The sequence below is a fragment of the Balaenoptera borealis genome (genome assembly GCF_965194805.1).
Source record: "Balaenoptera borealis genome assembly, chromosome: 7".
In the NCBI taxonomy this organism is placed as follows: Eukaryota; Metazoa; Chordata; class Mammalia; order Artiodactyla; family Balaenopteridae; genus Balaenoptera; species Balaenoptera borealis.
The window spans coordinates 122,421,422-122,435,837 of NC_138864.1; the positions used below are offsets into that span (position 1 = coordinate 122,421,422).

General features: G+C 42.6%; 1 protein-coding gene across 3 annotated transcripts in view; it reads left to right on the forward strand.

Annotated features, from left to right (window-relative positions):
* Positions 1-14,416, forward strand: part of CNTNAP2 (contactin associated protein 2) — a 2,074,761-nt gene that overhangs the window by 1,789,110 nt on the left and 271,235 nt on the right. The gene's annotated exons all lie outside the window — the stretch shown is intronic.

Sequence of the window (14,416 nt, forward strand, 5' to 3'; positions counted from 1 at the left end):
TTTTAAGCATGATAAGTGTCTTTGTGAAGGATTACAGCACAAACTTCACTTCATATGGGAAAATTGGACCCTTCGCACGTGATCTAATGCAGTGTTCAGCTGACATGGAGAATTTTCAGACAACTCCTTCATGAGTGTAGAACATTAGGAAGCTGAACCATCGCAGCCAATTTAGAACAACTGGCCTCTCTCACATGACCATTCCACCTCAGTGCTATGAATCTTCTCTCAGTGTGTCACATGCAACCAGAAATTATGTAAACTCAGCTCAAAGTCACTTGAAAAAAAATCACAAATACTTTGACAAGGTATATAAAGACTAAATTAAAATATCTTTAGTATTTTGTCATATGAAATCATTTTTAAGCTACTCTTTCTAAATAACTTCAATAAATATTACTGAGCTCATCACATCTCTAATATAATAACAAGGCTTGATTTAGACAAGTAGCAACTCCATCTCCGGGTAGAGGTTGATCTTTTGAAGCCTTCCTTGGCTGTTAGACCACATGACCCACAGTTCCCAAACTGGTGGGCCCAAGGCTGTATGTCTCATTCATTCTACAATGTTTATTGAGCACCTTCTATGTGCCAAGCAAGGTCTAAGTGCCAGAAACACAACAAATAACAAAGCAGGCAAAGCACTTGCATGCATAGACCTTATATCCTAGTTGAGGAAAGACAGTCAATAAATAAGTAAACTTAATGTATAAATAGATGTATTAGATAGTGATACATGCTATGAAAATGAAATCCATTGGGAATGACTAAGGATGCCTTGAGGGCGGATTTTCCATTTCTTTGAAAAGATGACACTGGCTCTGAGGAGGTGACTGACTGCTGAGTAATGAGAAGTATCAGGAAGCATTCCAGGGAGAAGAAATAGGTCAGAGATTGGAACAAGCTTGGTATTTTGAAGAAGAGAAAGAAGACTGGTGTGGCTGGAGCCTAGTGAGCAAAGGAGAGAGTAGAACAGGATGATGTTGGAGAGAGACACAATTAAGAGGTCCCTGGATGAGGATCTTCCATGAGGTCTAGAGCTGTGCGTGGCAGGCAGCAGGTTCTCAATAGAGATATGCGTCAGAACATGGCTGTCTTCTCCCCAGACTACCTGAGCCTTACAGGAGAATCTCCTCCGAATCTCCTTCAGCTGAAATTTGAAGATGGGAATACAGTAGCGTCTTCAGGCTCCCTTCAGGTGCAGGGAAGCCAGTACAAAATCCCATAGAAATGTTTTAAGGGTTAATCTCTATTTATAAGAAAAGCTGAGGGCTGTAGGGGAGTGAGAGGGAATTGCTTTATAGAAAAGATTGACAGCATTTTTTGTGGAAAGAGCCTTGGTATTGAAACAATGAGACCTGAATTTTGTTTTTTTAATTGAAGTAGATTTATAGTATTATTAGTTTCAGGTGTACAACATAGTGATTTGTTATTTTATAGATTATAGATTATACTCCATTTAAAATTAGACGTGGGTTTATAATGAAACTCTGAGTGTTCACGTTAAAATTTCTGTGCCTCAGTTTCCTCATAGGAAAAATGGAGCTAATACTAGCACTTCAAGTGATGTTGTGAAGACTGAGATAATGACTGTACTGAAACATTGCTTGGAACATGGTTTGATAGATTTTAGCTACTACTAATGATTATTAATAACTCTATAAAGTTAAATATTAATAAGTATTAATAACTCTATGAAGTCCAGAATCTTAACAGAATAAGTATTAGTGAAGAAAAGTTTGCCTGTGGCCAGAGAGAATTCACCGTAAAAAAAAGTTTTACAGCATCACTGTTAGTTAGTTAGTTGGTTAACTAGACAGACACGGGCAGTTCTAGTTTAGGAATGCCTCCGTGGCATCCAGGCCTTCCATGTGAATGGTACAGCCTCAAGGACCTTATTCTTTCTCAGGATAGGGAAGAATGTTCCCGCTTCCCACTGCAGCTCCAGTATGGCTTTAGGGTGAGGCCCAGGGACCTATAATCCAAATGCAAAGGCCGAGGCCTCCTCTACCCCCACTGCACAGTCCCATTATGGAATTTCTTTTCAAAAACACAGTCTAGTAACCAAAAGTAATGGAAAATAATCTGACCTTTGTTTGTATCACACAAGGAACATCCAAGGTCATTTAATTCCTAGCACGGAACACTTTTGCATTCTTTCACCCGCTCTGTGTGCCTTGTTCCTCCATCACACTCCGCTCATGCTCAGCCCCGTGCTAAGTTCTTCCCCAAAACTCCCTTTCTTGCAGCCTTGCTTTTCCTCTTCCACTTACCTTTCTCTTCTCTTCTTTCTACTCTCTCACAAACACACACACACACAACCTGGGTCCTTCCCAATACAAATCTTCCATCCCGTCCACAAAGGTAACCAATTAAAGTTTGATGAGAATCCTTCTGGACTTTTGTCTTTTACTCTGTGCTTAAATGAATACACACACACACACGTGTATAATAGGGTGTTTATCGTCTATATACATATGTACATACATGTATACATATATATGTATCAGGCACACATACAACTCACAATCTACTTTTTAACAAAATGGAGCTATCATATGCATTTTATTCTGCAAATTGCATGCCACTTCACAATATACAATTGACCCTTCACTTAGCTCTATTTTACTGTTTATACCACACTGTATTATATTTTTGAATATACCATAATAGATTTACACATTTTGGTTTCTTGCATTTTTTTACTATTAAAAGCTCCTTGAAATATTACAAACCAGTGAAGCACCAAACTAAAAAGGTGTGTGTGTGTGTGTGCGTGTATGTGTGTTCAACTCGAGGTGGAGGGTGGAAGTTTAAGGAGAAAGTCAAGTGGATTGAAATCAGCAATAAAGCGACCATTCGCCAATACTAAATGTACTTGAACTTTATTCCCCTGCATCTGTAGGTAAATGTCCTTCTGTTCTTGAAACAATAAATCCCCATAAACTTCCCATAAAGTTTGGAAAGGTGAAATGTGAGATTGGTTCCATCAGAATCCATTCAGTGCTCTGTTTGTGCACCTTCTGATCTGATTTTTAAAACCTCCCTTTTTCCTCCGGAGCCCAAGACGGAGAAAAGGTCAGAATGCAGCGTGTTTCAAAGCTGCTGTGCTCTGGGTGGCTGCCAGGCTGTTGGAAATAATTGCTTTCAAACCCCAGGTTATGGCACCATCTACTCAGTTTCAAGTTAGCTTAACCTACAGCACCAGGCGGTGGCAGTTAAAACTTCAACTTTTGCTTTGTGTTATAATCTAAATTCACTTTTTTAAATATTGAGATCCCCAAGCAGCTCGATTCTGAGCAGACAGCCTTCCCATTGCTCTCCATGACCTCAAAAGCAAGAGTGAGACCAAAACTTCCATGTTACAACTGGACGTTTCAAAGTAGAAAGTGTAAGTCTGATCGTAGAGTGTCATGTCATACTGAATTTCATTGTAATGACTTCTTTAATATTTCATCATCCGGGAGTGTACTTTTGTACCACATTTCGCTCAATAAATGTGGAGTGAGGTTCTGCCACGTGGGACTGCAGCAGTACCTCTGCATTCGGTGAACATCTTTTATGCTGCGGCCCAGTTGGACCCTCGGTGCAGTTGGCACGTGCCCTCGGGGTGTGATAACCACACACTCAGCAGCACCTGCTGGAGATCCCGCTATTCACCCTTCAAGCCACTTCGGCATCTGGTCCCCACTCAGGCCGTCCGTCCTGCCCTCATACAAATTCCCAGATTCCTTTGAAATTAACACTGTCCTAAATCAACATATTGGATGCCATTGCACTCACTTTATTATCTGTTTTAACTATGTGACACAAAGTTCTAAAACTCCTGCAGTCTTACATAATCACAGACCAATGTGTGTCCTCTACAATCAGCTTGAATTCCACTTTGCAATCGTTACTCCGGTGATCAGACCAAAGCTCAGTGTCTACACACCCAAGCCTCACACTACGAAAACAACAGCAAAGAATCACAATCACAAAATGAATCGTGTTCTCAGTGTGTTCTTTTTATCCTTAATGTCTGACTGCTTATTTCAGCTTTGATGCACTATTCACGTTCATATTAGAAATTATTTTCACTTAGCCACTGAATGGGATTTGTTTTCAGGCTTTCTTTCAACTGTGCTTCTTTCTTCCCGAGTTTTATCTTATAGTTTTGTTTTATGAGTTGGCAAGAAACTACAGCATGTTATGTATAAATCCAAACCAATTATCCGGCTCCTACATACATAGAAATACATGTTCGTTTTCTATCATTGTTACTAAATAGAGGCACAAAGGAATTTTTTGCCTCTTCATGGTTCTTTGGTGTTTCATAATGCTTCTGCATGCCACTGTCGCTTTACCTCGTTACCACGATCTTGTGACCAAGGAGCTATTTCTCTAATTTACAAACAGGCTTATTTATATATAATTACAGAACAGGTGTCAACAGCTGACATTCCTTTGCTCATCTCCTTCACTTTGCGTCGTGGGTTGTGTGGTCGCTTTACTGAGCCCATTCCTGAAGACACGAGGACCGTGGCAGTTTTCAGTAGGAAAATGACAGTTATCGATGAATAGGACATGTGAATCTTTTTATTTCCTGTAATGAAAAGAAGCACCAACAAGAAACTTTGATTTGTGTAGCATAATTGTACACATCGTAGCAATCCATTAGTCTGCCGGGTAGAGCAGTTTCCGATGTTCACGTCTACCATTCTGCTGAAATGGGCGGCGTTTTTCCACATTTTACTCACCTAATGGATTTGATGTAAAATCTGTTTTCCTATGGCTGCGGGGTTCTGGGGGTTTTGTAGTTTATCAATACGGAAGGGCCACTCTCGTTATAGCCTCCTTCTCTGCACAGTGGCCGAAGGTGCCTACGCACACGGCTGTCTTTACCGTCCTGCCAGGACCATCCTTCTTGACAGCAGGGCGGACCATGAAATGGAGCTTAATGGTATGAGACCATGAATTAAAATTATACCAAGAGAGAAAAAGATACGAGGAGGTGGACAGCAAAGGGAAACCTAGTAAAGACAGAACTGACCTCTGTGCACATCAGATCTCCAAGAAGGGAAATACTGAATGTGCCTAGACGTCCAAATAAATAATGCCAAACCTAGAAAAGCTTCTGTCCCTGTGGGCTAAATAACTCCAATTCTGAAACTGTAGAAGGTCGGCTTTGCAGATGGTCACATCAAGAAGTGGTAATAACTGGTAGTGGGGTTATCAGTGCTGCAAATTATTTTTAGAAAAACATTTTTTCACTTACTCAAGAAACACATACTGATCACCTCTGTGTGTCAGGCTGCATACTACAGGGAGAAAGAAAGAGAAAATATGATCTCTGCTCTCTGAAATTCACAGCCTAGCAGAGGAGGAGAACATAGGAAAGTAATTATAATAATACTTTTAGTTGGGCACAGTGATAGATTCAAGATGTCACAGGAGCTCAGGGAAAGTGCATTGCACCCACCTGGGGAGGGGACGCCTGAACTGAGCCTTAAAGGGCGAGAAGGAGTCAGGCCAGCTGCAGTGGGTGAGTTGGGAGGATGGGAGAGGAACAGATGGAGAAAAGGATAATCCAAAAGGAGGAAACTATGCAAATAGAGATGAGTCCATACCAGCACTGCGGTCAGTGGCAACCGGGCAGCTGCACGTGGCGGAGCTTACATTCTAAGGTGAGGGGTAGGGAGAAAAGAGGCTGGAGAAACTGGGTTCATACGCCACATCAGGGAGCTTGCAGTGCATTCCGGAGGCATTTGGAACCATCAGGGGTTTTGCTCACAAGAGTGACACAGTCAGTTGTGCATTAGAGAGATTTCGCTGTTGGCTTTGTAAAGAATGGATATGAGATCCCAACACTGGAAGCAGAACCAAAAGTTAGTGCAGGATTCAGGCAGAGATGACGGCCGAGCCAAGGCAGCGGAAAGAGTAGAGAGGAGGAACACACCGCAGGATATTTCAGAGGGGCCGTTGCCAGGCCTTGGGGGTGGATTGCATACCCAGCAATGACTCCCATGTTTCTGGCTTAGGTGGCAAAGTAGAAACAGTTCCAAAGTGGAGAATACTGCAAGTTGAGTTAATTTGGAAGAAATACGTGTTCACTTTCAGTCATTTAGAGTTTGAGGTACTTGTAAATCAAGGTAAAGTTGTCTAATAAGAAATGTGTATGTTAATCTTAAACTCACACTAGAGATGTACCCATATGCATAAATTTGAGAATCATTGACCTAAGGTTAGTACTTAAAATGATGAAAGTGTAGGAAATCACTCAGGAAAAGAAAGAAAGGCAGAGGATTCATGCTGGGGACACACAAGGCTTTAAAAGGTGGGCAATCTGCAGTCACCCTCTCATGGCCATTTCAGTGTACTACATATAGTACATGTTAAATATTTTCCATACCAACCTGCATGTAGTGGATATAAATTTGTTCTACGAAGTTTTATTTTTGCTATATCAAATAGATCTTCCTGCAATCCCTTACTCACAGGAATATGAGAGATTAAGTCTTGCTATTCCCTCATTCTTTGGAATCAATCACACAGAAACCTTTGGGGTTTACCCAAGAGCAGGAAGCCCACGTGCTTCCATTACACACATACCTAGTTATTCATTTCTCCAGTTCCGATTATTAATTTTTAATTTGAACCTCAGTATACTTAGGATGATTCAGGAATAACCCATAGACCCAGTAAGGAAAGTTTGAGGAGATTTAGGGATCTAAGGTGGAGACCCTGAAGAGCTTTACAGGAGAACTTAGACCTGCTCCCCACCTCCAAACACCCAAGCACACACAGCTGTTTCAAGCATTCGAAAGGAAATAGAATGACCTCTTAAGTACCGTTAACGTTTATATTTTAAATTATTTATTTATTTATTTATTTGGTTGCACTGGGTCTTAGTTGTGGCAGATGGGCTCCCTAGTTGTGGCTCACCTGCTCCTTAGTTGTTGCACGTGGGTTCCTTTCATTGCGGCAGGCGGGCTCTTTAGTTGTAGCTCATGGGCTCCTTAGTTGAGGCTCACAGGCTCCTTAGTTGAGTCTCACGGGCTCCTTAGTTGTGGCATGTGAACTCTTAGTTGCGGCATGCATGTGGGATCTAGTTCCCTGGCCAGAGATCAAACCTGGGCCCCTTGCATTGGGAGCACAGAGTCTTAACCACTGTGCCACCAGGGAAGTCCCTGTACCGTTGTGTTTAAATGTACCATTAATGGATTTGGTATGTGAGTTTTCATGACTAATTGAGAGCAATTCAGTTTTATCACACACATACCCAGTCTAGCTATCGGTCAGCTCACAGCAGTGCAGAAAGCTCCCCAAGTGAGCATCATGACCTTTGGGGTTTCCCGATCATACTCTTTTTAAAATGTTTTTAATTGAAGTATCGTTGATTTACAATGATTCAGGAGTACAGCAAAGTGACTCATATATATGTCAGATTCTTTTCCATTATAGGTTATTACAAAATGTTGAGTATAGTTCCCTGTGCTATACAGTAGGTCCCTGCTGTTTATCTATTTTATATATAGTAGTGTGTATCTGTTTATCCCAAACACCTAATTTATCCCTCCCCCTGGCTTTCCCCTTTGGTAACCATAAGTTTGTTTTCTGTGTCTGTGGGTCTATTTCTGTTTTGTAAATAAGTTTTATTTTAGATTCCACATATAAGCAATATCGTATGATATTTGTCTTTTTTTTGTCTGACTTACTTCACTTAGTATGATAATCTCTAGGTCCATCCATGTTACTGCAAATTCCATTATTTCATTCTTCTTTATGGCTGTGTAATACTCCATTGTGTATATACCACATCTTCTTTATCCATTCAGCTGTGGATGGACACTTAGGTTGCTTCTATGTATTGACTATTGTAAATAGTGCTGCAGTGAACATTGGGGTGTGTGTATCTTTTCAAATTAGAATTTTCATGTCTCCAAATATATGCCCAAGAGGGGATTGCAGGATCATATGGTAACTCTATTTTTAGTTTTTTAAGGAACCTCCATACTCTTCTCCATAGTGGCTGCGCCAATGTACATTCCCACCAACAGTGTAGGAGGGTTCCCTTTTCTCCACACCCTCTCCAGCATTCATTATTTGTAGACTTTTTGATGATGGCCATTCTGACCACTGTGAAGTGGTACCTCACTGTAGTTTTGATTTGCATTTCTCTAATAATTAGCAGCATTGAGCATCTTTTCATGTGCCTATTGGCCATCTGTATGTCTTCTTTGGAGAAATGTCTATTTAGGTCTCCTGCCCATATTGTGCTTGGGTTGTTTGTTGTTTGTTTTTGTTTTTTATATTGAGCAACACAAGCTGTTTGTATATTTTGGTAATTAAACCCTTGTCAGTCACATCGTTTGCAAATATTTTCTCCCATTCTATAGGTTGTCTTTTCATTTTGTTTATGGTTTCCTTTGCCATGCAAAAGCTTTTAAGTTTCATTAGGTCCCATTTGTTTATTTTTGCTTTTGTTTCCATTACTCTAGGAGAAGGATCCAAAAATAATATTGCTGCAATGTATGTCAAAGAGTGTTCTGCCTATGTTTTCCTCTAAGAGTTTTATAGTATTCAGTCTTACATTTAGGTCTTTAATCCATTTTGAGTTTATTTTTATACATGGTGTTAGAGAATGTTCTAATTTCACTCTTTTACATGTAGCTGTCCAGTTTTCCTAGCACCACTTGTTGAAGAGACTGTCTTTTCTCCATTGTATATTCTTACCTTGTTTGTCATAGATTAATTGACCATAAGTGTACAGATTTATTTCTGGGCTCTTTATTCTGTTCCATTGATCTATGTGTCTGTTTTTGTGCCAGTATCAACACTGTTTCGATGACTGTAGCTTTGCAGTATAGTCTGAAGTCAGGGAGCATGATTCCTCCAGCTCCATTCTTCTTTCTCAAGATTGTTTTGGCTATTTGGGGTCTTTTGTGTTTCCATACAAATTAGAAAAATTTTTGTTCCAGTTCTGTGAAAAATGCCATTGGTAATTTGATAGGGATTGCATTGAATCTATAGATTGCCCTGGATAGTATGGTCATTTTAACAGTATTGATTCTTCCAATCCAAGAACACAGTATATCTTTCCATCTGTTTGTGTGGTCTTCAATTTCTTTCATCAGCGTCCTATAGTTTTCAGAGTACAGGCCTTTTGCCTCCTTAGGTAGGTTTACTCCTAGGTATTTTATTCTTTTTGATATGATGGTAAATGGGATCTTTTCCTTAATTTCTCTTTCGGATATTTCATTGCTAGTGTCATATTCTTTTTCTATGTGTGGCCCCATCCCCATTCTTGCCCAAAGGAACCAACTCACAGACACAGGGTGAAAACTATATTGTTGACTCCTCTCACAAGGTTATAATATCACCCTTTTCGGTTGTAGCCTTGGAAACTGCATGCTGGAGAGGATGAAACACTGCAGAGGGAATGGCTGAGTCCAGGGCAGATCTTAACTTGCAGCCCGTGGTTCTGAGTTGAGCTCGCCCTATAAAATGAGGCTGAGAGCAGAACAAAGCTACGTTTACCTCTCCTGAATGCACAAAATGGTTTAATTAAGGAAGTAATTTTTTTCTACCCATAAGGCCACCGCTACAAATAGACTCAAATCTGCATGCAAATGAAGCCATCTGGTTTATTGTTGTAAATAGCACCCAGCCATAGTAAACAATAGAAGCCTCATTACATAACTCAAAGAATACTCCAATTTTCTAACCTTTGGGTCACTAAAAATTTTCAGAGTAATTAGTCTCCTCAGAGCTAGTACTTACATTGGAAAGTGCTTGCCGCTTTAACCAGAAGCTGTAGATACGCTTCTCGGTGCAGTTCCAGTGCTAGGCCATTTGGTGACTCTGGAGAAATTGCGGCGTCTGGGAGAGGATGGGAGCGTCCACTGGCATCCGGGCCACACACCCCACTGAACCACACCCGGGAGAGCCACGCGCAGCCTTCTCCACATCGGGCTAGTGCCAGCTCTTGCACCCACTGCTTTGTCACCTTTTCCTGATTACCTGTGTCCCCTCTGAGGAGGAAGGAAGGACAGCAGGGGCTGACACTTCGAGGTGCAGCCTCGTGCAGCTTCTCGTCCCCGTCTCTGCCCATCGTGTGTCTCTGGTCACCTTCGTTCAAATGAACCTGTTTATAGTGTTTGGATAACTCTAGTTTCTTAGTTGCTCAGTCACTCCTTTCATCAGATTTTTATGCAATGGCTTCTCTACAAAACCCTCTATCACGGTGCCAGGGCTCAAGGAGAATTCTCGTTTGTGTGTCCTGAATGGACATTTTTTTTAAGTCAATAAGGAGACAAAGAAAGTGGGAGCGCACAGCCTTGAAAGCCAGTGAAAGGGGAGCAGAGGAGCGAGGAAAGAGGAGAACAGGACAAAAGGCAGCCGGGTGCGGGGCAGGGACGCGCCGGCCCCCGGAGGGCCCGGGGTTGTGGGTGAGCGCTGGGTCTGCCTGGGCTGTTTGCTGCCTCCCCTGCGGAGAAGTGGGCTCAGGAGACGCTCAGGGCGTCGGGTCACACGTCAAAAGAAGGGAGCTCCTCTCCCAGCCTCCCCGCTCCTTGGCCAAGCCCTGGACAGTGAGTGAACGTGACACCGAAGCCCCCCGTTTTGTGGTGGATAATACTGTGCGCTGAACAGTTATCTTGTGCTCAGCGCCCTGCTAAGCACATTTCATGAATGATGTGCTGTGATTCCCAACCATCTTTAAAAGAGGTTCCAATGTTATTCCATTGTACAAATGAGGACACTGAGATTTAAGAAGATATGAAATCTGTCCAGAGTTGACCAGTGGGCGAGGGTGATAGAGCCGGACTGTCTGATTCTGGAGCCTGCACGTGGACTGGCACATGGCAGCTTCACCAAGTAACAGACAGGCCAGCGCCACCCCCTGAGTTCACCTGCTGTGTTCCCTATGTCCCCCACACTGCATCCTCACCACCACCCAGAGGGAACCTCAGCGTATCACACGTTCACTTGCTTCCTTGCTGATGGTACAAGAACGTCGGTAAGTCCAGACTGCTGATGGGCAGATGAAAGCTGAGGAATTCCACAAAGTTCAGGAGTTGGAGTCACCAAAGGCTGGGGGAGGGGGAGGCTCAGAACAGGATTGGTTAAAAGTCTGCGTAAACATCGGTTAGAACCAACTTCACCTCCTCCCACACTCTGGTGACTGTACTATTCTACCCACGTGGGAGGTGAGAGGTTTCCACTCCAGACAGGAGGCACCAAAGAAGGTAGGGGGGAACGCCTTCATTAAAACAGAACCAAAACATGGAAATCTATGTAAGCGTCCCGGAACACTGACCACCGCACGCATACACCTCATGAAACTGGAGGGCCCTTCTCTCAAGAAACTGAATGATCTGTGACCAAAAAATGAAATGCCACAGATACTGACACTTGGGGGCCCTTCAACAGGACAGGGAGCTCTCCTCGTTATGGTGAAGCCCACTGGCCAGCAAATCACCACCACTCCCAGACACACACACTCACGGGGCAGCCGGGCAGCTGTCTAGACCTTCACTGTTCAGTGTGAGTGCATAGGAAGACTCACCAGCCACTGAAGGTAACGTGAAGAGGGAGCCCGAACTAGCAATGGGGCAGGAAAGGGGACCTCTGATGAAATGGAGACAACGCAGAAGACAGAAGGACACTTTCAATAATTAACATTCTCGGACAGGGTAAGATACTGCATCCAAAACTGAACAAAACCCACAACAGCCCGCTTTAAAAATGAGGACTGTCAGAGAACAAGAAATAATACTTGGAAATTTGAAATACGATTGCTGAAATAAAAAGACAATAGCAGTGTTGGAAATAAAGCTGAAGGAATGTCCAAGGAAGTCGAACACAAAGAAAAAAGATCAAAATTAGGAATGCAAAGAGGCAAGAGAAAGACAGATAAATATAAAACTAACAGGTGCTTGAGAAAGGGGATTAGGAGAAACTATCAAAGTCCAGACCTGATGTGGGAAAAGATCCACATCAAGGCCATTGATGGTATGAACTTTCAATTAAGGGAGTTAAAGGAAAGATTCTCAAAGCTTCCAGAGAGGAAAAAATATGAATAACGCAGGAGAAGGAATTTTCCCTTGATCCTCTAGGGGTGCTGGCTGGGTTTACTTAACAGGAAAGAAGCATACAAATGTATTTAAGTTTTACACGATACAGGAACCTTCATGAGGAAATGAAGACCCAAAGAAATGGTTAAACCTCAGTGTTTTGCTGCTCCGTTAGATGAAGGGTAGAAAGTCCTGGAAAAACGGGACAGGACAGAGTGTGAGCCGAGTGGAGGCAACCTTGCAAGGCCTGTTCCTCGGATGCCTCTCTGCCCCCTTCTCTTTGGAGGTGAGGATGCGCCTGTCCTCTGGGGAAGGAGGGCACTTCACACGAGAGTCCCCTGTCCTGCTTCAGCGGGAGCCCAGAAAGCCCTCCTGCACCTGGCATTCCCCACATCACTTCAGCTGGAAACACTCAGTCTCCCAAGGTGCCGTATTTTGGGGTAGCACGTCCTGAACGCCATCAGTTATGTGAACGATGTAGTGATCAGAAAGCATTAGCTTTCTCAACAGCGACACTGAGAGCTTGAAGATAGTGGAGAAATGCCTTTAAAATTCCCCGGGGAAATAATTTTCTGGAGTGTCTCAACTACATGTGAAAGCAGAATAATGACTCTTCAGAAGAGCAGGGATTTAGGAGGTTGACTTCACACATCCCTTTTCTCAAGAAGCTACTTGAGAATGTGCTCCATGAAAATGAGGGTGTAGATCCAGAAAGAGGGGTCCCCCAAATTCAGAGAGACCCAGGAATTGGGAGGTTTAATACTGAAGAGGCACAAAAGGAAGCCCCTGCAATAAGGGCAAGAAGGCGGTCCCAGGCCATGAGAAGAACCAGCGTGGACAGTGGCAGAAGAATGAAGGGCTGTCACAGGATGCCCCATCCTGTCACAGGATGTCACAAAAATGTGACTGCTGGATTGCCTGATGTATCGAATGTCAGAAATTTTTGAGAAGAGCTTTTCAGGTGTGTTGGAGAATTTGTAAAGAATTCATGACAGATAGAAGGAAAACTAGGTAAATGAAAAAAAATAGGTAACTCAATTCTAGAGAAACAAAACATTGTACACAAAAAGAAAACATAATTAGATTTCACTACTTGGCTCATTAGTGAATAATACTTAAATAGTCCTAAAAATATAAATATTGAATTTCAACATACCCCCAAATCTGTGATTTTGCTATTTGGGGAGAATATGGAGAAAGGATATAGGGAGGTGGGATTGTAAAAATGCTCGGTTCTCATCTGGCATCCAGGAAAGTCAGTAGAGACTGTTTAAAATGCATATATTAATAAATATCTACACAGGTAGATTTTAGAAATACAAGGATACAAAAAGAATTGTCACTAAGAAATTGGGTTTGCTAGGGGGAGGGTGGAGCAGGGAACAGCATTTTTCTGTATCCCTTCTAGCACCACTTGACTTTTAAAACCATGTACATGTAATACAATGTTAGAAATTAAAATTAGGCTTAAAATTAATTGCTGCCCATCGAAAAAAAATCCTTAGAAATTTTGAAGTCAGAATCCCATGCTAAATTATCACTGGTGAGATTAAAGTAATTGCCTGTTAAAGAATTTGGATGAGTGCACGATACTGCATTTTCTACGAATGACTGAGGTTTGAAGTGATGGTGGGTGTCAGCAAGGCCGGGTTCGCTGCCCAGCCCTACTCTCCTGCACCAGCTGAAGGTACCTCCCTGATTCCTCTGCCCACCGGAGATGAGTCCAGGCCTTGCCCAGAGGTACTTTAAAAGCTTCTCACATGACCAACTGGTTTTCAAGCTGGTAGAACCATCAACCTCACCCCAACTGTTTTGCTCAGCCTTTGCTGACCATTGCCTCTGCCCTGGGCTGGGTCCCTCACCCTTTTCCACCTGCCTTGTTGTTCTGTTACTGTGGACTGGCCCCTCCCATCTCAGATGTTTACTTCTGTTCTGCTTCACACTTTCCCTCTCAGTTTCCATCCTTGCCCGCTCTGCCTGTACACGCTGGCCGTCCTGCCACCTGCTGTGGCACCATGCTTGCCATCCAGTGACTCTCGTTCCCAACTTAGTGTGCTCGTCCAGTGTCACTTGACCCTTGCAGTGCTGACCTTGAGAGCAAGTACAAATTGCAGCCATTTCAGCAACCTTAAGGTTATAAGCCCATCAGTCTTGCAAATGCGTGGCATCGTTCAGTAAGGTCTATAGGGAATAATAGGAATTAAGTCATGGATAAAGAAAATTATGGGGTGCTAGCAGGGGCTGTTGTCCAGTTATAGTAGGTGCTAAAGCAGCGTTAGCTTTTATTTATATTTATTTAATATCTTTAATACTCAGGTTACTATGAAGTAGATTTTGTCCCATGAGGACTTTGCATATGG